The sequence below is a fragment of the Alligator mississippiensis genome, chromosome 14 (genome assembly GCF_030867095.1).
Source record: "Alligator mississippiensis isolate rAllMis1 chromosome 14, rAllMis1, whole genome shotgun sequence".
NCBI lineage: Eukaryota > Metazoa > Chordata > Crocodylia > Alligatoridae > Alligator > Alligator mississippiensis.
Window position 1 is genome coordinate 45867836 of NC_081837.1, and position 27799 is coordinate 45895634.

Consider the following 27799-nt stretch of genomic DNA (forward strand, 5'->3'; position numbering starts at 1 on the left):
TATCCAATGCTGGGATGGCAGCCTGGTTGGTCTGCTTTGGTATTATACATTGATGACCGTATTTGTTCAGAACTTAATGCCACGGTTGTGAATCCACACATTGCTGGATAAAGGAGTCAGATAAAGTGATGGTGAGGGGAGGGCTCATCCTGAGAAGCCAATCTATTTCCATGTGTAAATGAACGAGACTTGCAAAATTAACATAGTGCAGCTGTTTTAAAAATGTGATTTTCAGTGTACCTCAAACCCCTCTGCCCCCAACCCTTTCCTCCTGGGCTGCGCTCTTTCCTCATGTGTAAGTTAAGTTCCTGAGATAACAATCAGAGATGTTTCCTATCGGTCACTCGTCTTTTGAAAGCAGTTAACTAACTGTTAGCAGCCCTTGGCCAAGCCAACATCCATTTCCCAAGAGCTGCAGTAACACGTACATTTTCAGAGTGGTTCCTATTTGTTGCACAGGTCGCAGGGTCTCCGTGCATTAGTGAGTCTTGACGGCGTGCTTAAATCCTCAGAAACCGGCAGGACCACCCACGACAGCTCACATCAGGCACTGAGAGCTCAAACCTAGATAGTGGGGCTCTGAGGCTAATGCAGTGGTAGACCGGCTGTGAGCCTGGGCAGCTTCTCCAGGCTGGTGGGGGACTGTGCAGAAATCTCCCCCTTGTTCTGAACACACTGTTTCCCTTGCTGTGGGGTTTCTGTGCTTGGCTGTGGGTGCCACGTAGCTTGCAGGGGAGAGGGCCTCAGGGACACGTTTGGGCATCTTCCTTTTTGCGGGGGAACAAGCGGACTTAAGATCTGAATCGGCTGAGGAAGACTGGGATGGGTCTGATCGCTTTAAAACAAGCTGTTTTCTAGAACTATATATGTTTTTCCCCTCCGGATTTTTGAGGGCTGTTTTTGTAATGCTTTGGCCTTCACTGTACCCTCTTTGGGGTCTGGCAGCTTCGGGGACTGTTTTCCTTCCCGCGGGAGGCTGTGAACTGTGGAAATAGTAGAAAATGTAGTAAACCCTCTGCAGCTAACAGATGCTGCTCTTTTCACCCAAACTTTGGGGGTTCTCAAGCGTTCTCTCCCACTTACTCTTTGAGACTCCTGAGCCAGTTCACCAGCAGAACAACCTGACTGGTCCTTCTTAGGGAAGGCTCAGTGACATGCTAACATCCGACAAAGACTGTTTGCTGAACACTATAAAGTGTTTATTTTGCATTTCTTTTATTTGAATTTTAAAGAAAATTTGGCACTTTGTGAAGCATCGAAGTGGGGTGATATGTTTAAGGAAGATACTAGGCATGGCCTTTGAATCAGGAAAGAATGCCAGATGTCTTACCTTTGGGATGTAGCAGTGGCAACTTCCTTGTCTTGATGCTCAGTGTAAACAGAGCTGGGAGCAATGTTGTTCACATTCAAAACAGGGTGAATATTTTAGTGCTCTTTGGGAAATGCTTTTTCATTGAAATCAAAACATTTAAAAGTAATATTGACATGTATTATAAAATTATATTTAGAAAAAAATATTAAAATATCCTGATAAGTCTAGAACAGAATCATTTGGATTCACAAAGCGACTTTGTGAAATGAAACTGGTTTTATATAAGACATGAAGGTGTTGCAATCAGAATGTGTTGACCTAATATAGGCAGACAAGGTTCTTTGGGTAGATGTGATATCTTTTATTAGACCAGTGCAAGAGTTGGAAAAATTGGTCTTTGCAAGCTTTTGGGCGCAAACACCTTATGCCTAAAGAAGGGCACTTGTGCCCGAAAGCTTGCAAAGACCACTTTTTCCAACTCTTGCATTGGTCTAATAAAAGATATCATATCTACCCAAAGAACCTTGTCATGTTGTCTAAGGACATAGGCAAACTACAACCAGCAACCCAGGATGGAATAGAAGTTTTTTTTTATTGAACCAAAATTTTTCAGTAGATTCCTAATGAAATACTGTGGGATGTTGTTGCATCTGGGATCGTGTTTGTTTGTTTCCATTGCAGTACCTACCAGAGAAACCAAACACACCCTTTCCTATATGAGGGCTAATTGATTCTCACACCATTCGGAATGAAGTATGTAAGTTGTTCATTCTGGATAATGATTTCGGACACACATAATCTGTGAAGATCTTATCAGACCACAGGGTTTTTAATAAGTCAAAAGCTGGCTCTTCTGACATCCTTTGAACTGTTTTGCAGCTAGTCCTTCTAAATAACAGAGGAATTAGCACTGTCCTCCTCTATTTAGAATGAGTAGGAGGCAAAGCAGGGTTCAGTGACTAAGCTGCAGGAGCAGGACAACAGCTCTTACAGCCTGGCTCTCACCAGACCGTTTCCATTCTCTCCTCTGATGATGTGCACCAGTATCTCATTTAGCTATACGGTCCATACAAACAGGATATTAGCATTTTTTTCAAGCCTTTTTCAACTGCTGGGCTGTAGTTCCTAAAGAGGTCATGAAAGGCAAACTGTGATTTGTGAGTCTTTAAAAATTGCATGACAGTAAAAGAAGCAAAGAAAATGTTGCTTCCCAACACTCTCACCCTCTTACCCTTCAAGGTCAAATATTCTTGGTCAGGCTCTTGAAACGCGCACACATCAGTCACAGCAACGTAATGCCAGTATGTTTTTCTTCTTATTTTTACTATAAATGTAATAGCAGCTATAAAAACATTTTGACATTGAATAAAGGATTGCCAAGTGAAAAAGATTGAGAAACTTTGCCTTTGGCTGTGCACCACTGCATTTATAATATGTCAACTTGTGCTTCACAAGAGAGCACTGTCTTTTTGGTCAGGTTGGAAGTTATCCCATAATGCAGGCCCATTCTGCTCCTCCTCTCCGTGACTCCTTAAAGGGGCCCATGCTTCCCTCGAACAGTGGAAGCATGAAGCTACAGCCTTGATTTTTGTGCCTGTGCACAGCTTGGGCACATGCATTGCCGTCTTTCTGATTGTTGAGGTGAAAACTATTTTTGGTTGATTTGCAATAATGCCTGGAAACGTGAATGTATCCTGAGAGAGTGAGAAACCATGGTCTGCATATCCTATTAATGGCATTCACTTATCCTTCACCAGTGTATATAAACTGTTCTCTTCTAATCCAGCAATAAGAGCAGACAACATGGTTCCTGAGTAGCTGCTATGTAACGTGAGGGATGATGCTGACTGTGGTGACGGCTCCCGGGAGCTGTGGTCAGGCCCCCGACCAGAACGGCGAATACGGCAGGTGTCGGCTAGCATTCCAGTGGTGCCAGCGGGTTGATTGCGGGCAATGGAAACTCAAACGAGGCAGTGCCATGGTTAGTCCTAACCAGAAAAGAGCTCGGGGAAAGACGATAGTCCTGAATCGATAGTCACTTTTCCTTCCTTGAGGTGCCCCTGTAATGCTGCATTACCAGTAACCTGCAACGGCAACAATGATCTATCTTTCGCCAGCAGCTTGGAGAGAGCTGTGCTCAACCTTTGTTGAGGGTGAGAATAGGACACGGTAATTGAAAATACAATATTTGGTTCTTAACACTTCTCCATACAAGAGAGAGAAACGTTGTTTATAACTTTCCCAGCAATATCAGGAAGGGTGAGTGAAGTCATTGTGGCAGGCAGTGATGAGCGGGTTCGGAAATGTCAGTTCCTAACCCGTGTCTTCCTCCGACCAATCCCATTCAAACCTAGCTTTAGTTTTGCCCAGGAAGATGAGATGGTTGTCCATCTCATCATTAGAGCCTCGTGAAGATGTATGAAAAGAGAAACAGTTAACTTTTTCTCCCCTGCGCTGCAGGTCACTGAGTACCCTGCCACCATCTATCTGCAGATCCATCTTTTTTTTGGTAGATGCCTTTTCATTGGAAGCTGTTTGATTTCACAGGTTCTGTATTTGTGACATCAAAATAGGTTGCCATGGGAAAATTACAACTTCTAATTAAAAATGTAGAGGTCACGAGTTTCCCAGAAGCACTAGGGCACGGATTCTAAAAAGAAAGAATCACAACATTTTAAAAAAACAACCCCGAGCTCCGTCAGCTTGCTACTTTCCAGATCTGAACGGTGGAGAAAAAAATACTCGGGGGCGGGAGGAGAAACTAAGCTTAAGCCAAGTTTGTGATATGACTGCCCTGCATTTCATATAGAATGCAAACCTCTTCCCATTAGCACAAGCAGATTCAGGAAACCATGCAGCGGAGTGAAGGTGGTATTTTGAAGATCATAGGAACTAGAGACAGAAAAAACCTAGTAGATCATCTTTCCCAACTCGCTGTTAATACTGGAATGTTTTCTCCAACACATTCACGAGTGCTTGGTCAAACATGGGATGCCATTTGCTTTGGAAAATCATTCCAGAACCTAGTGGGTCTCACTTATTCTCCTCCTATACAATAGATGCTTGACTTTGTTTAGTTGCTTACCATTGTAAAGTAGTTTTCTTTGCAGGTTTTGCAAATGTTTTTAAACAGTTCTGGTATCTCTGTCATCCCCTGAGTCATTATTTAGCCAAATAATGTGTGTTCAGTTCTCTGTGTTTTGTATGATGTATGGTCCTTTCCAGGCACACAGGCACTCTTTCGAAGTTCCAAGTATGCATTCTTCTGGGTCGGTGTCCCAACGTATGCTCGACATTCCACAGCTGATTAAAGGAAAAATGATCTCTTTGCCTTTGGCTATTTTGACTTACAAGACCACAACCAATTGTCTTTTCGCTACCATTTCACGTTGCCAGCATATATCTAATTTTCTAAGAAAAAGGCCCAGAAGTGAACTTATCAGAAGTTATAGCTATCTATACCTTTAGATCTCTTCTTGCCTTACTGAGCAGGAGCGTGCAACCTTCTGGGTTCGACTCACCAAAGTATTTTCCTTGCTACGAACATCTCTTCATTAAATAACATTACACTGATTCACTGCAAGCATCTGCAGGCTGTTTGTGAAATATGCCAGATAAGGGGACTTGACTATTTAGGTATGTCTGGGAAATCCTGAGACTAGCCAAGAGTAACTTTATACCTCAATGAGATCACCACTGGCTTGCCCACCAGAAGGTCCTCATCTGATGGCTGATTTAATTATATCATGAATATACGTGACAACAGACTTGACTTGGACAGGAACTCACATGCACAAAGGTAACAGCTCTCCTAAAAGCCAGCTTCTTCTGAAGTGAGCAGGAGGAGCTATGCTGGACTAGATGTTCTCTGTTACACAAAAAGTTGCAGTTACCATCTGTGAAGTACAAAGATTTCTTATAAGCTATTGCCTAAGATTTAGGCCGTCTTTAAGAATATTTACAAAGATCTTACAAAAGCAACGTAAGGGCCACAAGGCAAAAATATCAAGTACATGTGCTACTTGCCTGGAAATGAATAATCTCTGATTTGAAGTTAGTTCCTGTTAGAAGACTGCTGTAAGTGGTTCGTTGCCAATATTGCATGTGACTCATTATTGTGACTAAGACCCTCCAGCTTTTAGCTCTTAAATCACGGATATGAAAAGCCAAATTGAATACATAAAGAAGAAAAATTAACTAAGTTTCTAGTGTAGGACTCTTTTTTCTAAACTACAGAAAGTTAAATTTGCTTTATGAATTTCAAAGCTTGTGGAACTACAATTAAGCCTAAAAAGGGGCCGTAATATAAAACTAACAATGGATTCTTGTTTTTTCTATTTGTTTTAAACTACCATAGCTAATTGGGATGAGGGCTAGATGTATGTGATAGCTCTTAAAATGCTGATCTGTACTTTCATGAATGTAGAAAATGCCATTCATCTGTACTTAATGAGAAGTGTTCATTTTCTGAAGCCAACTTACTGTCATGAAAAATTCTAGCCAGCAGCCTAGAAGCTATTTTACTGGTTATTATTTCCCTTCACTGCCCACTATTTTAGAGAGTGAAGGAAAGAATAAGGTCTCATAATACTTAGAAGTAGTCCCCCACATCAGAACTGTGGACTTAAATCCAGTTCAGGATACACACTTAATATTTCTGTGACGGGCTGAAACAAAACCTCAGACCTGAATCTTCCAAATCTCATTGTCGGCGAGTCTGGGTCCAGATGAGGTAAAAAGGGTTGACTTCAGGTGAGATGCAGGATTGTAGGCTGGGTCCATCTCTAACAGTTAAAACCTGCAAGAACCAGACAGAAAGTTCATACTTTTATGCAGCTCTTCCACCACAATGTTTAAACTAAAGCAGTTTCACTTTCTGATAATTAGCTTCTGGGCCCTCTCCTTGGATAATACAGACTGCCTGGCTTCTTCAAGACTGCTGAAAAGTATCATGTCACTGCCATTTTACAAAAAAACCTACAACACAGCAAAACAACCCCAAACCCAATAGGCAATATAAAATAACCAATGGTCTTCTTTTGCTTATGATTTATAAAAGATACTGGCAAGGCTACTACGTAAGCTAAAGAAGCCCATTGGTTGTTATATATTTGTAAAACTTGCACTAAGAACTTCAGGGATGACAAATGCTCTCTAACCAGGTATCGTAGTGAACCCCACATTTGTCTTGTCCCAAAACTGTCTCTTGGTGCACTGGCGGGGATACATCCAGAACGGAGGATAGGCTCAGAGCAGCAGCGGTACTACGTCTTGTCTCGGTCACTCAGGGAAGCTGACCTCAAGACTTCTGGTCTTCCTTATGAGCAGCGTTTTTTGATTGCTATTGATGTCCTGTCTATGTAGATTTTTATACCATTATCTGTGACATTTGTAAAAACTGAGGGATTTTATCTTAGAAGAATTTTATTTCATGTCATTAACGGAGACTTAGCAAAACTTTTCCCAAAATACAGTCTTCTGAAAACAATCCTTTCCTTGAAATTTTATAAAATGGAAGGAGCAGGGGAAGAGATATTGCAACTGCCCAGGAGTAATGGCATCTAGTCTGCAAAACCTATTTTGTACTAAAGAATCCAATTCAGAGGGTTGCTAAGTGCAAATAAAAATATTTTTCCTGTCCGTGGTTGCCAAATAAACAAAAGAATTTTTACTTTTCTCTTTCCCTTTGGAAGGAGAAAAAGAGAAACCTCTTTTGAATCTCAGAGCCTGATTATCCCTTTCCAAGCACCCAGTATCACCAATCACACCTGTCCAAAGTGGGTGTAAAATGCTGCCAAAACAGGTTGTCATTTGCTGATGCATTTTGCACAAGAGTAAATGATGACAAATGGTGCTGGGCAGGGCAGAGACGCTTCAGATGTACTCTAGGATATACTCTGACAGCTTAGATCAGATATAGAATTATTTAGGACACTTGCATGGTAGCCAGCTTCAAATATTTCCTACACAGAACCAAATTCCATCAATTAGGGTGATTATTTGAAAAACAATGATGAGTTACATCATCACAGGGTGTAAAATCTACAGAGCCAATTATAAAGAACATCCAGTTCCAGAGCACATGGTACAAGATACACAATCAGAAAAACAGGGCTGGAAGAGACTTCAGGAGGTCACATCTAGCCTAACCTGCTGCTCTAGGCATGATTATCCCTGTCTAAACCCATCCCAGACAAACGTCTGTCCAATCTACACTTAACTTCCAAAGACAGGAATCCTACAGTCTCTCTCTGTCTCTGAGCTACACTTGTAGCTAGAAAGCTTTTTTCTAGCAACTAACTTCTTTGTCGCTATTTAAGTCTATTATTCCTTGTCCCGCTGCCTGCGGACACAAGGAAACATTGGTCACGAGCCCTTCCGTTACAACCTGCCCCTTTATTTAAAGTCTGTTATCAAATTCCCTTCCTTCCCCCCGCAGTCTTTTCTCTCCTAGACTGACAAATCCCAGGTTTTCTAATCTTTCCAACTGTGTTAGGATTATTTCCAATATTTTTCTCTCTTCTGGACTCTTTCCAATCTGGCCACATTTCTTAAAGTGCAGTGTTCAAAACTGGACACGATACTCCAGATGAAGTCCTGCCAGCACTGAATAGAGGGGTAATCACTTCCCAAAACTTGCATAAAAATCCTGTTTAGTGCTCAATACATTTCTAGTAGTAAGCTACTAGAAATATTGCTTGCCTATACAGAGTATCATAGCGCACTATACATGTGTGGGTTTTAAGAGATGCTTTAGCCAGTTCCCTGGTTCAAGTTGTTAACCTATGGATTTTAAAACTAAAAATCTCTATTCCAGCTTACAAGACGACTCAAGGGTTAGACAGAATTACTCCATACTTAACATGATAGAGGAGCCAATGAACATATTTTTGTTTAATTTATGAATGTCAGGCTGTAGATTAGATATGACTTGGCAGAAAGATGATTTTCCACAATATGGTTTAGGAGCATGTCATCCTTACATAAACAAAACAAGCTGTGCAGGCTCTAAGCAAACACCAGCAGAGTGGGTACAGTGCGCTGTGACCGTCCTCCTGCGTATCCGGGAACTGTACCGAATTTGAGCATTTTGAGGGAACCACCGTCATTCCTCTGTATGCCTGGACAGCTGGTAAAGCCCCTGAGGGAGGTAGCTCTTTGCATTGTTCTTCAAATCAAAACAAATACAATTATAAAAATACGATGTACTTTCTTTGAAGGCGGTTTAGGTGAGGGCCTTTGATTTAGAAATTGTAAGAGGAATTTTAAAAAATCAGTTTAATGAAATAACCTTCTGCAACGTAGTCTCGACACTTAGCTTTTGTTTTTAATTTACAATATGCTGGATTTTTGGGTCTTAGCGGGCATGCTGTGAAACTACTGAGGAAAAAAGCTGTTGGATCTAGCACATTAGTATTTTGCTCTGTCCCGTGATAAAGCATACACGTGTGTTATCCTACCACAAGAAAGCCTATATGCAATGCTCGCCTGGAACGACACTCACAGATTCCACAGTAGGCAGACACTGTTTTACTGCGTAAGACCGTAATATTGTAGTGCCCCCTGCTCTTCAGTTATATTTTTGTCAATGTTTTCACATCTGTTTTTATACATCAGTATGAAAGTGCTGACGGTACTAGGTAAAATGTAGAGTTTGGACTGGTTATGTCTGGACTCTTGAGAGGCCAGACCAACAGTGCTTTTAACTAATCTTCATGGCTATGTCCAAGTGAATGGTCACACTGGAAAGGGTAAATCTTATTAAGAAGTCTTCTTATGAGTTTTGCTGCATCCTTTGCCAGATGTTTGAGGCACTGGCACTAGTCAATTTACGGGAAGTTTCTGTGTCACTGGAATACTTTCTAAAATACCCGATTCCATTCTGATGTGCCAAATGAATCAAGCAAGCTCTTTACTCAATGAAAGTAGGCCCTGTTCATTCGTGCTTGCCAGGCCAGATCTCCCCATCACTCCCACCCGTGATTCATCATCCATGCCCCCACCTTCACTGAAGTTACCTGGCAGATGTGGAACCACTTTTGGATGCTGCTGTCAACACTTGTGAGAACTACTCATGAAACAGGCTCTCCCCCTTTACAGAGCAAGAGCAAGTAGGTACACATATGATGAAGTTAAACCACGCAGCAGTATCTTACTCTAAAGGTAACTACATTTTATGAAGTCTTCAACTTCAGCACAGCGTCTTTAAGTACACGTTGATACAACTAATATGACTTGGGTAAATCAAGTGATTATATCAAACTTCATCTTCTGAAACAATCAGTGCGCTTGGTGTTAGAAGGCAAAACCTGGACAAATAGACAAGTTATCGCTCTTACTGATCTTAGGATTTTTTTGTTGTTGACTATCGGGACCCAAGACTGATACGCAAGGATGCTGCGTAGTATTTCTCCTCAGGCAGACAAGATTCTTTGGGTACATGTGATACCTTTTATTAGACCAACTAAATATAAAATAACATAAACTAAAACTAATGAAACAACTATGAAACTATAAAAATAAAAGATAACACATTTACCCAAAGAATCTTGTTTGCCTATGTCCTTAGGCCAACACGCTGCAACCAACACCCCATGAAACATGGAAGTATTTCTCCTTATGCTTTTTCCAAACTTCCTCAAATCGCCTTTTAGAAATCTTCAGGAGAAACAAGCTGGGTTCTCTCTGGCAAATTGATGCAAAAAGCAATGCGAGAGTTTACAAGCAGAGTTGTTAAATTTTCTGAGCATTTCAAATCGCAGCAGCATCCCTTCCCTTGTTAATAGATATGTCTGCTTATGTGCACCAGTCTCTTCAGGTGTAAGTCGCCCTAGCTGTCAGTGAGAGAAAATCTTTAAGGAAGAAAAAGTCTGTACAGGCTCTTAATGTAAGCACCGCTTGGGAAACAAATAGGTCACTCATTTACTTATTGGGCATCTTCTAATTCAGTGTTTGAGGCAATTTTGCCACATCAACAGAGTCTTAATTATTCCAATGAGTAATTGCACTGTTCTGTTTTTATTGGGATGACCAGTAGCAGCCACTCCTTGACTGACGCAAGCTATAGCTGTTTTAAACAATGAAACAGCATTATTCTTTTCCTCTGTAAGTTAAGACACCTTGTGTAGAAGTCTGACCAATAACTTAACCGGTATTATTTTAAAGGAAACTTTTGATTCCAGAGATAGGCAGCGGGCCCATAATAACATCAATGACTTCCCTGGGGTTACATACATACTTTTGTTTTATTGCTATTTTCAAAAGCAGTATTTGGGCAAAGCAGTACGCAATGGTAGTTGCTTGATTCTAACTTTATCTTTCTGCATGCACTCTGTCTTTTGGAATTCAGTTTTAAAAGAATAAACCCATTATTTCAGCTGTATATAATACCACTCCTTTCTAAACAGCAAAACAAAGATGAAAAGATGTTTTGGCCTCATCCAACTAAACTTAAATCTTTGGAAATGATGTTATGATGTGTCTGAATGCCTCAGGCACTAGGATGTTGTGCATAAGTCTCAAAACTATTGCATAAGGCAGCCGTTTGCCTTTGTTTCACATCATCAGTAACTTGTGGCATGGCACCCAGCCTCTTAGTACACTTCACAATGAAGTTGTGTTTCTCTCTATCCAAAACAGGCAAATGAGCCTGCATGGATTCAGAACAAGGCAGATGAGCTCTGCATTGAGAAACAGGATTAACGATGATAAATTCTTGGCAAAACTGTTGATTTTTCTCCCAAACCTGTGAAGTGTACAAGAAATGGGGGACTAGCATCAGTCCCTGCACACTGCACCGTTACCTTCCTTGTACATATACCTACATAGTGAGCCTATAAGTCGCATGTTATTATAGGAACATTTATGATTTTCTAGATCTGAACTCCAGGCACTAGATAACCTTGGTCCTCACAGATGGAGTGGAGGACCGAGCCCTTTATCCAACAATGTGGATGCCAGGGAAAAACTTTGCTGGGGCCGTCCATGTTAAAATTCAGAAGACCCGGAAAGTGCACAGTGAAAAGAGTTACCTGGTAGGGCCTTGCAAGGCTTCAGGTGGTGATTTGATATGGAGGAGATTTGCCCCAACTCGGTGACTGAATCTCTGAATCCAAACAAACCGGGACCAATTTAAATGTCCAAATCGATTCAAAGCTCTCCCAATCTTCCAAAAAGATTTGGAGATCTTTGATGATTTGGGCAGTCCGTGGTGGCTGCAGCTGACTCCAAGCTGGTAAGTACTAGAGGTGGGGAAGGGGGCTGGGGGAGGGAGGAGGGGACCACGGCGGGGGGGGGGACCCCTGCCAACCCCCTCGGAGCCCCCATGCTGCCCCTGCCCGCCCCAGCTTGATACTTTAAAAAAAAGCCCCGGTGCTCACTGGGTGCTGCCGGGCGGGGGAGGCGATCCCCACTGCCCCATGCTGCATGGGGGGCTCTGCCATGAGCTCCTGGACCCCTCCCTTGCTCCCCCAGGCCCCCCACAGATGCCCTGCCCGGGCCAGCTCCAGCCCTTTAAAGAAAAAGAGAAAACGGAGAAAAGCCCTTGGGACTCGCCGATCCTGGTGCAGCCTCGGGGCTTCGTGGGCTCGTGCAGAGCCCCCCACACAGCATGGGGCGGCGGGGATTGCCCCCCGCCTGGCAGCACCCGCTGAGTCAGGGCTTTTTCTTAAACAAGTGCCAGGAGCTGGGGTGGGCAGGGCAGCCGTGGCCGGGCTGGGGGAGTGGGCAGGGGATGGGCCTGGCTGATTCGGAGATTTGGCAGCAGCCAGATCTCCAAATCAGATTTGGCCAAATTGAATCAGGACAGCGATTCAAATCACTGAATCGAATCCCTGTTCCCCAAATCGGCCGAATCCGAAGCGAATACTATCCACTTCGCACAGGCCTAGTATCTGGTAGTAAATGCGCCAGAGCTGGAGGTGGCATGCTTTCCCATTTAATCAGGGAGATTTGCCACCTTGTTTGCCAGCATAGTGCTAGTAATATTGTCTGTCGTGAGCTGACCATGACAGCTCTGAATGTGAGGAATAAGTGCAACGCAGGCTCTGCGTACTGCCTTGAGCAACAAAGCGACGTTGATGGATCTTAGCGTCTTTGGGGTCCAAAGGTGGTCAGCACAGGTCTCCCATCCTAAGAGAAAAGTGTCTTGCGCTCTTGGCATTGTTGAAAGAAGGAAGTAAGAAAGGGTACACCCTTGCAAATATTGCTTGAATTCTTCCACTGAGCAGGGGACGATGAGACAGAGCTGTGCTTGGAGGTGGTCTGTTTGGAGAATTTACTGTCCGTGACCAAGCTGGCAAACCGCTCTGGTGAGCTCTAGTATCCAGTATAATGGTGGTACAGGAAGCCATGTGGCCAGTTATGGAGAGTTAGGTTCTTGCATCTGCCAAGGGAGAGATCTCAACTATAGGATGACTTCCCTTGGAGCTCAGAGTCAATCATGTGGGAGAGAAGACCTTGCTGCCACCCGGGCTGACTCTGCTGACTACTGAGGCCCAGGGAATGGAAGGGTGTCATAGTGACCCTCAGACCCTCTCAAACTTGCTATGCATAGCCCCTGTCTGTCCTCAGTCATTGAGATATCAGTAAATCTTTGTTTCCTGAGGTGCATGGCCACTACCAAGAGAAACTTGGTGAGGAATCTAGGGGCCATGGAAAATACCAAATAGGAGTAATTCTGTCATACTGGGAATCAGAGACGATGCCTGTGTGAAGGTCTTATGGAAATAAGTGTGCTGAGATGTGAGCCAGTCTGCCTGTTCTCATGATGGGGTAAGAGATGCTCTGGTCACCGCTTGGAGTTTGACCTACCGTGCATAACAAGGGGAGCCTCTTCATAACAACCATGCTGGCTGCTGCTGTGCAGCAGACATGCCTTCATTTTCTTCCAGATGTTGTGGCACTTTCAACAGTGGTGCCTCCCCATGTAGCAGACCTGCTGGGTGAACACTGGGGTCCTACAATGACTGACCCAGGCTTGCTGCTTCACGCTGGGGAATACCACCTTGCATTAGTCATACATGCTCTACTTGGTAACCGTTAAATATGCTCTCACACTTCCCTCTCCCCTTTCCCTCTCTGTGCTTCAACTTGCGTAGAATGCTGCTGTCTCTCTTTTTGGATATGCTGGTTGTCAGGAGGCCCCTTGCATATTTAGGCATCCAGTTCAAAATCCTCCATAGTGTGGGCCGTGCCTCTTTCTACTCCTGTTGCTCCTTTCCCCATCTAGACCTAGGCTCCTCTACATCTCTCTGCATAATCACAGCACAACCCTCTCCTCTGCAGCTCCTGCCTTGTCACTTCTCTCCTTTATGAAAGTGTGTCTTTCTTCCCTTGCTACACCTTCTTAACTTCCCACTTCCCCTGGCATTATCTGAGACCACAGCGGACTTCTATCCTAGTGTTTGTAAATCCTTGCAGAATCCAGCTGCCTGAAGGCCAGCTGCATGGGTGAAACTTTCAGCCTGCCAGTTGTGTGCGTGTGTGCCCATGCGCCTGCCCTGTCACGTTCCTGCCTTGCCTCCTAGACCCATGGCTCTCGGAGGGGTCCCCAGTGACATCTCGTTGTAACCCTCCCGTGCTCGTAGAAAGGAGACAGCATCGCTTCACACATTGTTTTCTTTCAAAACACTGTTGTGTGTATTTTCGATGGTCCCAGGGAGTATGTAAAAGTGCGAATCTGCTCTACTTCTGGCATATTTGAGAAGTGGCCATGGAATCTAGTTTTTTAATGTCTACTGCTAAGTTTTTCTCCGTTTTTCTTCCCTGGAGAATTTCTGTGCTGATACTTACTAAGATACAGTTTGCCAGGTTCTCTAGAAAAATAAAGACCTTTTTTAGTTTTGCACAACATATAAACAGTCCCTTCTCTCTCTTACTTGAGACCCAAGGAGCATAGTCACAGTTGGATCAGTGCCCATCCCCAGAGACTGCTCTCAACAAATTCTCATGGCAAATAGAAAATAGCATCCTTGATAGGATACTTCCCTGCTGCAATAAATATTTGTAAAAATGTGTTCATCCTTGAACAGTCCATTTTGCATGGTATCTTTAGGATGTGGCCATTGAGGCCCCCACCTGCCCTTCCCCCAACATAGGGTGTGAGAGGATCTCCAGTTACAGTGTCACGGCAAGGTTCACCGTCAAGGTGTGCCTATCTTGCAGTGTACCCTGGGCACAGGGACTCTGACTGGTGAGCACCTGCATTACAGACAGGCATGTGACTCTCCTACCTGTGTAGGCAGGGCCACAGTGCTGCTGCGGGAACCCGGATTTGGAGCTGGGATTTCTGGAGGTGTTTCCCAAGGTTCTTAGTGCCGTATTACCTGACCCACTTGAGGACTTATTTTGTGGTGTGTTGTGGGAAAACATGCCTGTCCTTCCGCTGCTGTATGACAACACATTTAGCAGAGGCACTGCCAGTTCCTCAGCACTCAACCCATGCTGAGCCAGGGATCTGCACCAGTGGATGAGCTGTTCCTGCTTATGGCTAGGCATTTTTTGCAGCAGAAAGCAAACCGAGAGCATGGAGACTGTGGAGTGCATTTCAGCAATAGTTTCTGGACCTCAGAAGGCAGGGGCAGGTCTTTGAGGGGGCACCAGACACAGTGAACGCTGACAGGGAAGCACTGTAGACAGCCAATGCATGCTGCCATGGCTGCAGATTGCCTGTAGGCAGGCCTGGGGCTGGACACTACAGCTGCCCATATGCGGGGATCGCACTGTGATGCAGATCTTGGGTGGCCGTCGGTGGATTGAGGACTTCTGAGTAAGAAAGAAAAGCACCCTGGAGGACCCGAGGCAGCCTCTGAGTGCCTGGACATGCAGCTGAGGGTTGTGCGTCCAAAATGGGACTGTTTTTGCTATCTGGAACTGGCTCCTTCACATTGCCACGGGTCCACGACTAGTCCGTTTGGTATCGACAACTCAGCTATTCTTACACTGGTGGGACAGGTTTGTGCCCAGAGTGTGGTGCACAGAGAAGTAAGAGTTTTCTATGATCTCCTTTTCCTATCTCTCTGCATACACCAGCAGAGTGGAGGGCAGGATCTGGCTTACAATTTGGCTTTTAAATTCAGATCTGCAGTCTGCTATATTCTCGCTACATTACTGCTGCCTTGGATTAAATTGTGCAGAGAATCTAGGAATCTGGGATTTTTGCTGCATGTGCAAGAGTTTTTAACTTGTATTGATGTTTCGTTACGCTTCCTGAAATTGTTAGGTACAATTTACAGTGTTAGGCTCTGTTGGACATATCAGAAGAACACTAACATGTCAAAAGTGATCTCCTTCTCCTCCAAACTGCCCTGGAGTCCAAAATTAACTGTTGGTTTACTCCACTATATTCCGTTCCACTTCTTCAACTATAACCCTCTTGTGGTATCTGAAAACCTGGAGAGTGGGTCCCAAGTATGCCAGATTCAAACTCAGATGCATTGGTACCACATAGTCATTGTCTGCTCCTCGCGTGCGTTCTCACAGAGCAGCTCTTTACAACCTGGCTTTAACACCTAACAAAACCCTTGCCATCTTTGATTTCTCCTTTGCCTGATGAAGGGTGTATGAGCCCGAAAGCTTTCAAAGAAAAAACACTTTTTTGCAACTATTTAGTTGGTCTAGTAAAAGATATCACCTCTGCACACGGTTTTGTCTGCCTTAGTACCACATAATAATCCTGGGTTTATGTTAAGTTTTTAGCATCTGTGAGCTGTGATTTGAGCTGGAATAGCCAGCCAAGATACTCACCATGGAGACCATTTGATTTATCAGGTTCACAAAAGTCTTTTGACCTAGTGAACAGTCCTCTGTGATTTTAGATTTTAATAATACAATACATGACAATGAAATACAATCAGAATGAATGAAGACGTTCTAGAAAAATAAACTCTTTGACATAATTGTGTACAGTTCCTCTTTTCTGACTCTTTGGCGATTGGGCCCATTCACTTCTGGGGGACGACTCTTGAGCTAGTATACTCCAAATATTTGACCACTCCTTGTGTTACATAACACTCCATTTGTTGCCTCTCCTTGGTCCTGAAATAAAATGAAACTGAGGATTGTGTGAACCGAGGCTGCTTCAATGGGAAAAGAAAAGAAAAAAAGTGCGCTATAATAATTAGGCTACCCATAGCTGTTCTTTCAGCCCCAGACAGAAATACCCAAACCGCCCAAACTGAACCAAACTGCCTTTGTGAAGCTAGCTGTCCCTGGCTGGAAGAAAATCAACTTCTTTCTGGGGAACCCCATATTGTAAGTTCCCTATCAGAATGCTGCAGACGGGTCAATGAAAATGCTTTAAGGTTAATTGAAACCATTTAATGTTACAGTGGACAAAATACTAAAAAAATTAAAATTCATGCTTAGATTAACACTGCATTCTTCTGCATTGGATTAATGATCAAAACAACCATGTGACACGTTCACAGAGCTGGCCAAGGAGTGGCAGAAAATGCAGGCAGATTCTCTTTTGAGTAGTGTCTCTAGTACATTAACTGCTCCTGTGTTTCCCAATGGGCTCTTTTCCTCTTGCATGATTGATTACAGGAAGAAAACGTCCTGTAAGGAGCCTGTTATGTTTTCTTTCTTCTTATTCCAAGGTGCTGACAGATACCGTGGCTTTCTGAAACTGATATTTTCTGGCAAATATATGTCAGTGTTCTTAAAGAGCAAAGTTAACATCTTTACATCACATAAGGGCTCTTTTTGACGTTTGGATGCCAGTCAGGACTTCATTTTAAATTGAATATCTATTTTTGTTTCCTCTTTCCAAATATCCACTGATTCTACAAAATGCAAACTATATATATCATGCAGACCGTGACCAAGCAAGAGAAAACAAAATAAAATTTTACCCAAAAAAGCTATTTTAGAACATCCAGGAAATCAGGATATCCCTTGGACTAGACAGCTTTTCCAGGGCAATACATGACAGCGAAAGGTCAGCTACCTCACTGTTACCTCACTGACTTCAGCTAGACAGTGCCCAGTAGCACTAGGGCTGAATGGGATTAACACAGGCCAAGGGGACAAGATTTGCTGGATCTCCCTCACTGCCAGCGCAGGCCAAACAACTATCCTCTGAACAATAGCTGCTCTCTAGCCAAACAAGGGCTGTCACCCTGACAGGGCAACAGAGCTTTTCCATTTTGTGCTTTGCTAAATCTCATCCTTTATCATGAATCAGAAGTAGAAGTTGTGGCGAGGACACAACACTATTTTGAAATGACTAAGATCCTTTGTTTCCAATTGGCTGCACAATATGCTGTCTCCCTAGACTTGCTATTTGTTTTGGCTGGTTTGTGCTGAATTCAAAGATTTAGATAATTCAGGACCCATGAATCAGAAATAAAACTGTTCGTCCAACTCCTTTTATAATTTCCTGTTTGCTAGTGCCCAGAGCTACAAAGCATTCCATCGAGAAAGGAATAGACTTACCAAAAGGGAGCTTTATACTACAGAAATCAACCATCGTGCCACTTGCACTCCTGCTTAAATGCTTTCTATTCAAGGTTAAAGCAACTGAATCGCTAAAAGAGATTGTACCTGTTGCTGCACAGCTACAGTATGCTCAAGCATTGCACCAGACTTGATGGTATCCCTCATGTTATGGGTTCAGTAGGCAACTGGCTATATCTATCATGAACAGCTGACACAATTGAATTCATTGCCCCAAGACCCCAGAAAGTGCAATTTTGCCCTAAAGGTTTGCTTAATCTGCCAGCTGGATTGTCAAAGCTGTTTTATTGTTAGAGCTATTCAAAAAGAGGTTTTATTGGGAGAGGGGATATCAGCATAAGGAGGCCTGTTTTCTCCACCCCTCTGCTTGTGAGACAGGACCTGTTCAGAAATGGGTTCAGAAATGGCAGGCATGTGACCTTCCACCACGGTACAAAAAGTGGTATTTTGGTAGTGTTATTGGTAGGGGCGCACATCCTAATGTACTGCTTTCTTTGGAATCTCTTAAGTCTGAGGGGTGACGGTCACAGGAAAACAGTACATAAATCTTCCCACAAAGTCTATCTCTGTAGCCCCTAAAAAGTAATGAATCTAAAAATTTATATTCCAGTGTTTTGACTCAAGTTACCCAGGCGCTGCAGTACACGTGCGCGTGAATTTCAGCCCTTGGTTATTACGACGGATCTAATAATAGCATTTTCTACTGAGTTACCATTCTTTTTCCGTCATGTTAACTCAGTTCTCCTCCCAGTACAAGTGGTTTTACCTACCAGGGGTCTAACAGTGTCTGAAGTGTAGCCGGGGGAGCGCTGTGACAGCTGCTGTGCGCACCATGGGGACCGCACCAGGAGTCCTGCTGCGCTGGTGCCTGCACCAGTGCAAGCCGCTCGCCACCCGACGTGTCAGGCCTGGTGCCGTAGGGGCCCAGCACGATGTGCTTGTCTCCAGCTCCCGGCCCTGCAGCTGCCCGCTCCTTGGATGCGGAGATGCACTTCCATCGCTCGCTGCTCGCTTGCACCCGTGGGTGAGGGTGGCAGCCAGCCTTGCACCCCCTGGGCAGAGCCTCCCGTCAGGCAGCGCTGCAGCCGGGACCCTGTTCTGGACACCACCGCCTCCCCTGCAGCTGCGCGGAGCAGCGTGGCACAGGGCGGGGCGGGCAGACACTGCTGCGGCCTGTGCAGCCACGGCCTGGGGTGGGGGGCAGGCGAGCTGGGCACGCCTGGCAGCTGCTGGCCTGGGCCATGCTCTGGTGCTGCTCCCAGTGCGGGTGGCCTCGGCAGGTGGCACTGCAAGAGCCCGAAGGCAGCGCTGCCCACAGGTGAGCGCGGGCCCGGGGCCAAGCGGGCTGGGACAGCGATGCGGGGTGTGAGCGGCGGGGCGCACAAGCCTGGTGGGGAGCAAGCACGAAGGCAGGAGCCACTGCGTGTTTTAAGATAAATGCTTCTGAATGACACGAAAATGGTCCCGGCGTCCCTCCTCACAGCGAGAGGATGGCCGCTTTTCTTTCAAAGGCCTTTCAGAAAGTAACCGTGTGGCTCCTGCTGCTCTCACTGACCGTTGCCCTCAGCCTTTTTGGGGGAGGGTGGCACAAAATGAATATATGTAGTGGAAGCAAAAGTGGACTGTATGCCCCCATTTCCCTAACAACATATGGTGCTTCCTTCTCTGATATGTCCCCATCTTATTTTCCATCTCCTCCATCTTACTTTTGCCCTTTCCCCCTTTTTCCTTCTGCCTCTTCCAGTGGAAGTGCCACGACAATGAAAGAATCCACCTTTCAACACCAGCGTTGATGTTTGCCTGACTAGCTGCTGGAGGATGTGGACAGGCAGTGGAAGCACATTTTAAGCAAGTAAGAGATGACTATGTTGTCAGGATTTTTGGTGAGACTGAATCTAGCGGTTCTTAACATTTTCCCCTCCCTATTGCTGTGTCAGAGCAGCTCTACAGACTGAATTATGTGGTAAGTGGGTTTGTTTTTTTCCATATTTGCGGTACGCTGCAGGGCTTGTTACTCACAGAGTGAAACCACATGAAAAAGAAATCCAGTGTCTCTAGGTTCCTTTTAAGTCAATGGAGGGAAGAAATACTTAGATGGGAAGCTGCTTCCCATACTTAGAAATACTTAGAAATACTTAGATGGGGAGGCCTGTAAACTCTTGATTGTATAATACAGTTTGCTAAGTTTGATGTTGTTTGGCTGTTTGATGGTGTTATGGGGAAAGGGTAGTATTTGCTCACTGGTTGCTTTCCCCTTGTATATTCTCCTCATGATCACTCTCTTCATAGTCCTGTTCTTCTTTGGAAATAAGCAGCACACGCTCAGAAATGCACATTAGTCCAGAAACTGTTACCTGCGTGCATGTTAGACCGGACACGAGAGAAAAATGGACTCCACAGGATGCAAACACCTTACCTGACAAACTGATCACAACTGGGCATGATGAGAAAAGAAAATCACAGATGCTCTAAAAACGACTAATAAGTGGCTGAGGGTGGAAGAAATCCTGGATCACCTAGTTTGGCCGAAATATAAGCACGAAACACTGATGTAGAGTCTGCTGGAGTTGTATGTCAGATATTTAAAAAAACCAAGACCCTAAGATGCACAGAAAAGGATCGGGATAGGAATTCTGGGATTTGTCTGATTATCTCCACTGAGAGTGTTGGTTTTGATTTATCAACAGAAAAGCTTTTTGTATTTCTAAGTGACTTAGACACAGTAGACCAAAGTGAAAGCAAAGAGGACTTTACCACATTATAAGAGCAGACTATAAATACAGTCTGATGTAAATATTTTTAAAAGACATTAAAGAAATACTATTCATTTTTCTGTCTTGCCTTCTGATTTAATGACAGCACAGCACCATCTAGAGCCCAGGGAGACTCTGACAATTGTTTTGCCGAATCTGTTTTTCAGCCTAAAGCGTACCTTTTTTTGCAAATTTCTCAGTCAGCTTCACCTGGCAGCATCTAGGCTTATCTCCATGACCCAGGTAACAGTTACCTTACAAATAGTATACAGACAACTGATAATCACCTCCTACATGGGCTCTGTTTCTGTTCATGATCTGTGTGCATTCCAGTCAGTCTTTCTGGCCTATATTAGTTTAGTCTTTAAGGGAGGCCCTCATCAGTTGAAAGATCTCTAATCCTTCAGCGAAACACAGAAGAGCTGTCGTAGTGAAGATTCTCTCCAACGTGTCCACATCCTTTCTGAAGTAGGGGGCCCAAAACTGGACACAGGGCTCCAGATGTGGCCTCCCCAGTGCTGAACAGAGGGGAATAATCATTTCCCTCCATCTGCTGGCAACGCTTGTACCAACGCAGCCCAGGATGCCGTTGGCCTTCTTGGCAACACGGGCACGCTGCTGGGTCCTGTTCAGCTTCTTGCCCACTGTCACCCCCAGGTCCTTTTCTGCAGAGCTGCTGCCCAGCCAGTCACCCCCAGCCTGTCCCGGTGCATGGGATTGTTCCCTCCTAAGTGCAGGACTTTGCATTTATCCTGGTTGAACCTCATGAGATTCCTTTTGGCCCAATCGTCCAGTTTGTCATGGTCACTCTGAATCCTAGCCCTACCCTCCAGTGTATGTACTGCTCCCCACAGCTTGGTGTCATCTGCAGACTTGCTGGGGGGTGCACTCTATACCATCTTCCAGGTCGTTGATGAAGACATTGAACAAAACCAGCCCCAGGACTGACCCCTGGGGCACGCCACCTGATACCGGCTGCCAACTAGACATCAAGCCACTGATTACTGCTCTCTGAGCCGGATGCTCCAGCCAGTTTTCTATCCATGTTACAGTCCATTCATCCAGCCCATACTTCCTTAACCTGCTTGCAAGAATGTTGTGGGAGACCATATCAAAAGCCTTGCTAAAATCAAGGTACACCACATCCACCAGTCTCCCCGTATCCACAGAGCCAGTCACCTCATCACAGAAGGCAATCAGGCTGGTCAGGCAGGACTTGCCGCTGGTGAATCCATGCTGACTGCTCCTAAGCAGCGTCTTCTCCTCCAAGTGCCTAGAAATGGATTTCTGGAGGATCTGCTCCATGATTTTTCCAGGGACTGAGTTGAGGCTGACTGGTTTGTAGTTCCCTGGATCCTCCTTTTTCCCCTTCTTAAATATGGGTACTATGTTTGCCCTCTTCCAATCCTCCGGGACCTCCCCTGATCGCCATGAGTTTTCTAAGATGATGGCCAGTGGCTCAGCAGTCTCATCAGCCAACTCCCTCAGCACCCTCGGGTGCATCCCATTTATCCCCATGGACTTGTATATGTCCAGCGAGAAAATTGGAAGACTGTGGCCTTAGCTGCGAGGCGGTCAGGTGGGCGGGAAGCCGGCTGCAGGGCAGGACTCAGAGAGTTCCAATTAACGGATCTGTGTCATTTGGCAGGAAGTGGCCGGTGGTGTCCTTCAGGGGTCCACGCTTAATCCAGTGCTATTCAACATCTTCATCGATGATTGGGATGTGGGGGTGAAGAGCTCGCTGGCCAAGTTTGTGGATGACACCAAGTTATGGGGAAACGTGGTCACGCTTGAAGATAGGCTGCAGATACAGGCGGACCTAGACAGGCTGGCAAGCTGAGCGGACCGGAACTAGATGAAGTTCAATGTTGAGAAATGCAAAGTGCTCCATGTGGGGACAAACAATCCCCTGCACACCTACCGGCTTGGCAACGCCAACCTGACCAGCACTACAAATGAAAGGGATCTGGGGTAATAATAGAGCACCGCAGTATGAATGTGAGCCGCCTGTGTGACGCTGTAGCCAGCGGGGCTAACAATACCCTGGCAGGCATCAATCGATGCATCTCAAGCAAAACCAAAGAAGTGATTCTCCCACTCTACTCGGCTTTGGCGAGACTGCAGCTGGAGTACTGCGTCCAGGTCTGGGCGCTGCACTTCTCCAAGGACGCGGACAAGCTTGAGAGAGTCCAGAGAACGGCCACCCGTATGATCAGAGACTTGCGCAGCAAGCCATACGAGGACAGGCTGAGGGATCTGGGACGCTTCAGCCTGAAAAAAGAAGGCTGAGAGGGGACTTGGTAGCAGCTTACCGCTACACTAGGGGACTACATCAAGGGCTCGGTGAACAACTGTTCACTGGGACAGCCGAGGGGAAAACCAGGAGTAATGGTCACAAACTCCTGGAGGACCATTTCAGGCTCAGCTTTAGGAAAATCTTCTTCACAACTAGGGTGTCCAGACTGTGGAATAAGCTCCCTCTTACGTTAAACTATGTTTATGTATTAGCATATCAATAACTTGTACAAGTCAGAACCTTTTCAAAAAGCCTTCTTTACCAAAAAGCTTTTACCTTTGGTATCTGAAGCTGTTAAATTAAGTTAAAAAAGTTATAGTAGTAGAAATAAACTACACAAAATAGTCATTCTGGTTATCTAGCTGATTGTATTGAGAGAACTGGCATTGATACCGTAATTTGAACTACAGTTTATAGCTATATTTACTTATTTATGCCTTACAAATAGATTTAAGTTCAACACAAATATGTAAAACTAAAATAGTTAGAAAATATACATTAAAAAGAACAAAGTGTCACTGGAATTATTCCTACAATAGTTCAAAGCAAAATGGCAAAGGAAATGAAAAAGCCACTCAAAATGATATCATGAAGTGGTACGTATGCCAGGTAAACATATTATTACAACTTTGCTATATCCCTCTAGGTACTGTATTAGAATCTGATGACTGTTTTATCAAATGCATTATATGAATTTCCTTGCGCTTAGATGATAAAAGGATGCTTTAGTCAAATGCTTTAGATCAGTGGTTATCAAACTTTTTTTTTTTGCGGCCCACTTGAAAATTGCTGAGGGTCTCAGCGGACCACTCAATAAACATTTTTTTGTTCTGCAAATCAAAGCGCACAGTTCATATTTTAATATCAGTAGTCTTACCTTACAAGTACAGATTTTCTTGATTGTTCCGCAACCTTTCTGCGGACCACTCGAGTGGAGCTCGCGGACCACGGTTTGAGAACCTCTGCTTTAGATCATAGAAGCTGCGTGACTAGACTCTTAATGAGCTGTAACATTTTACAGCCATTGAATTCACAGATGGCTTTGGCTAAATTTTGCTATTATTCTCTAGAGTGCTATTAATTCTTTAACGAGCCATATCCCAAATGCCCAGTTTAGCAATTAGCGTAGTTCAACTTACTGTAAGCAGAAAAAAGTAAACACGTTATTCACACTATAGAACCATATTTGGCATCAGTTGCAGTCCAAGTCCTCTTAGGCAGGCAAGGTTCTTTGAGTAAATGTGCTATCTTTTATTAGACCAACTAAATAGTTGGAAAAAAGTTCTTTGCAAGCTTTTGGGCACAAACACCCTTAGTCAGACAGACTCTGCTCGTGTTATGAGTTCTCCAAGGTAGGAAAGAAGCTAATTTACGATAAGCATGTTTGTGAAAATATAAACGAGTGGGAGTTAGGAAGACAATGGGCAGAGATAGGAGGGGAGGAGGGCGGGGGGAAGGGAGGGAAATGTGTGAAGGAATGCAAGTGGGCAGCTGGAGGCAGGTTGCAATGTGTCATAAATCCAATGTCTCTATTAGGTCCATGATTTTTTGTATCCAATAGATTTATGAAGTGAAGTTCCTAAGCACTTTAAATGGGAAAAGTTTCTGCTTATTGCAATGTTTAAGTTGCATGAAAATAAATTAAAATGTAAAATGTCAAGATTCTTGCATCTTCCAGCAATCTATCTTCCAACCCTGGTACTGCAGGCTTGACAGGGAATATGAACCCAGAACCCTTTATCTACCCTCATTTGGATGGTCAAGCCAAGTGCAGAGGGGACAAATGCCCTGAAGACGCACATCTTTCAACATGTGCCATTCCTTGAACCCCCTGCTTGCAGGCTAACACGGGGACATGCAGCTAAGTACTGCTTCTCTCTCTTACATTTGAGTACATTATTAATATGGTGAACCATAAACTGAGTATGAGCCAACAGTGTCCTCTTGCTGCAAAAAACAACCAAACAAGCCGACAGCATCCTGGTTGTATCGACAGGAGTGCCACTTGCAAATCAAGAGAAGTGATTCTTCTCCTCTATTCGGCACTGGTGAGGCCTCCCCTCGAGTCCTGTGTCCAGTTTGGGCCCCCACACTACAAGAAAGATGTGCACAGTTTGGAAAGAGTCCAGCGGAGAGGAACATAATGGTTAGGGGCCTCAGAGGCAAGACTTATGAGGAAAGGCTGAAATAACTAGGGTTATTTAGCCTGGGGACAAGAAGATTGAGCAGGGATTTGATAACACTCTTCAGATACCTGAAGGGTGATGATAGAGAAGATGAAGATTGTCTTTTATCTGTGACTGTAGGGGACAAGACTAGGAGCAGTGGCCTCAAGCTGCAGCAGGGGAAATTTAAGCTGGAGGTTAGGAGGAACTTTGGCTGCTTATACATGTGCTCAGAGGTCCGGGTGGGGAGGTTCCTGGACAGGTGCTCTAATTAAAAGGGCTCAGTGTCACATGTATTAAGCCCCGCCCCCAGTAAATAGTTTGTAGATTGAGAGTAAAAAAAAGAAAAGAAAAAAAGAATGAAAAATTTCTAGGGTTGGCGCCCCGTCCTGCTCCTCAGCCTTTCGACGTCTTACTGAATTCTGCAACAGTGACGTGTTACACGCGTAACGAGTGAGTGCTTCTCACATCCATGTCTGCAGTTAACCTTGCTTGACAGATACCTCCAAATATGTGTACGTGAAAAAGGTGCATGTGGCAGCCTCGGACAATAGGAAGCGCTTTTGCATAGTTCATTTATGTGCAACAGGCACAGTTATTGCTATCTGAATACAAGTCATACAACTTTAAAGCCACCCCTGAAAACTGATTCCTTCTTTTTAGTCATAAAACCTTTCTGGGTTGACCTAGTTTCTAAGTGCTGGGTAAACATTGGGAGCGATCTGAATAATTAGACTAGTACATACTACATACCATGTACGCTGTAGGTCTGCTAAAATTGACTTATTCTAGCTGGGGTAATCTTTTAACTCTTGGCAATAGCTTGAGGGAGATGGCAGTCCTCGCCCATGTTGTTTGCTTGGGGGATTCTGAACAGAATCCAGTCGTAATTGTGAAGAAACTAGCACCTTGGCATTAGCTAGGAAAAGCACAGATATGTATGAGGAAATAGTGCGCACACATTTTACAGGAGCTGCATTTCAAATAAATTCTTCACACAGTTATTAACTGAGTTTGCACGCCTGTTAAAGGTCATGAAATCTTCCCACCTCCTTTCCTCCTTCCCTCATGAATGGAAAATGCTGTCATATTAGCTTCAATGAAAGCTTTGTTTGGGCAGGGGCATCCAGCCCAAATCATGTGGTGGTGGGAGAGGGAAATTCTGCGATAATGATGCTTGCCTGCTTTGTCTGCCCCTCAGCCTTCCAGAACCTTTATTTTTATCAAGCGCTCTTTATCTCTTTCAGGAATATGCCCTACTGTGCCTGAGCTTTGAAATTATTTGGATGAATTACTCCATTGCATATTTTAAGAATAAACACCGAGTATCAGAATTTTCTGGTGACGTGGCTCCTTTTCAAGTCCTCTCATCTACTAAAAGTCATGTTTACTGTTACTGGCAACCCTAAAATGCATGATTTGTTAAGCCTCTAAAATACCTAGTGATCAGCACTCTTAGATTATTTTCATCTTAAAGCATAAGGCTTTACATTAGTTATTCTCATACTCAAGCAGGTAGGCTATTTTTTTTCTGTAATATTTGTATTCTTTTCAGTAAAAAAAAAAGACACCCCCACCCCCCCACAAAAAAAACCAAACAATGAAAAAAAACCTCATATAGTTTGCACATTTAAAATCAACTTGGAGCATGTCAGAGGCACGGTCAACTCTGTAATGGGGGGAGAATTGAAGCAGAGAGGTTAAGGGCCAGATTCTGTTCCGCCAGTTAGATTCGTAAGTGGATTTAGATGCCAAAGTGCAATCCTGTTCCACACTGCTCAAGTCCCTGTGCAAACAAGGACTGGCAGCCAGCTAAACTATGTGCAAGTAGAGGTATTAATAGGGCTTAACTTTGACAGTTTTATTGTTAACCCACATCAGTACTGCAGGCTGTATGACAAAAGAAAATATTTTTAGAAATGTTGGCCATGATTTAATTAAAAGCACTTTGTCATCTAAGTGCAGTTCTGTTTAACAAAACTAAAGAAAGAAAGAAATATAATGAGCCCCAAGAAAAGGACCTGTGTTGGGGAGGAGATTGATAAGTGAAAACCATAGAAATCTTAGAGAAATTGAGCTGGAAGACACCTCCATAGGCCAGCTAGTGGAGTCCAACCCCCTACCTGAGGCAGGATCATCCTTATCCAAACGATCTTATACAAACCCATAATCTAACTTCATCAGCTGCAGGTTGATAGGAAACATTAAGCTTAACAGCAGGAGCCCAGACATCAATTTTTCTGCAAATCCCAGTTCCCAGTTACAATGGAGTATCTACCAAAATGGCCTGTATAGGAAAGCAACATTTTATTCATAAATGCTGTGTTTTCAATGTTAAGATGTACTCTTCTTCAGCATGCCTTAGCTCAGCTAAAGGCTCACACCTTATTTGACAGAAGGTACAGGAGAAGGATGTAATAGGTTTTCTAATGGGACGTGGAGTTTATTTTCTCACTGAAGAACATTATTTGAAGTAAGTACTTCAAAACAGGGTGCTCGTCGCAAAGCCCAGAATAAATGGTGAGCAATTTTAATCTACTGCAAATATAAAGTGTCTAGATGAAAATATGGATAGGATGGACAAATACTAATTCTATCATTGCTGACAGCAGTGTAGATTCAGTAATTCAGGGAAAAAATGTTCTTTTTCTTGGTTAAACAGGTGATGAAAATACTTACCACCTGGAATTCATTTATACAAATAAGACCAGGACATGGTCACAATATCCTCAAGCAGAACAAGAACCATGCCAGGCAACCCGGAGGCAAAGGTAAGAGAGTGTCTGTAAAGACTAGGGATGTGCGAGCCGTGGAA

General features: G+C 44.1%; 2 long non-coding RNA genes across 2 annotated transcripts in view; one reads left to right on the forward strand and one right to left on the reverse strand.

Moving 5' to 3' along the window:
- LOC132244712 (uncharacterized) overlaps nucleotides 1-20570 on the forward strand; it is a 57751-nt gene extending 37181 nt beyond the window's left edge. Inside the window, exons 2-3 of the long non-coding RNA XR_009456448.1 lie at nucleotides 19515-19622; nucleotides 20060-20570. This is a non-coding gene — a long non-coding RNA (uncharacterized LOC132244712). The remainder of the gene's footprint in view (nucleotides 1-19514; nucleotides 19623-20059) is intronic.
- LOC109282850 (uncharacterized) lies at nucleotides 1919-24188 on the reverse strand. Its single transcript, XR_002089879.2, has 3 exons — nucleotides 23959-24188; nucleotides 5999-6110; nucleotides 1919-5208 (listed from the first exon to the last, which is right to left on the reverse strand). It is a non-coding gene; the product is annotated as an uncharacterized LOC109282850 (long non-coding RNA).
- Between the last annotated feature and the right edge of the window lie 3611 nt (nucleotides 24189-27799).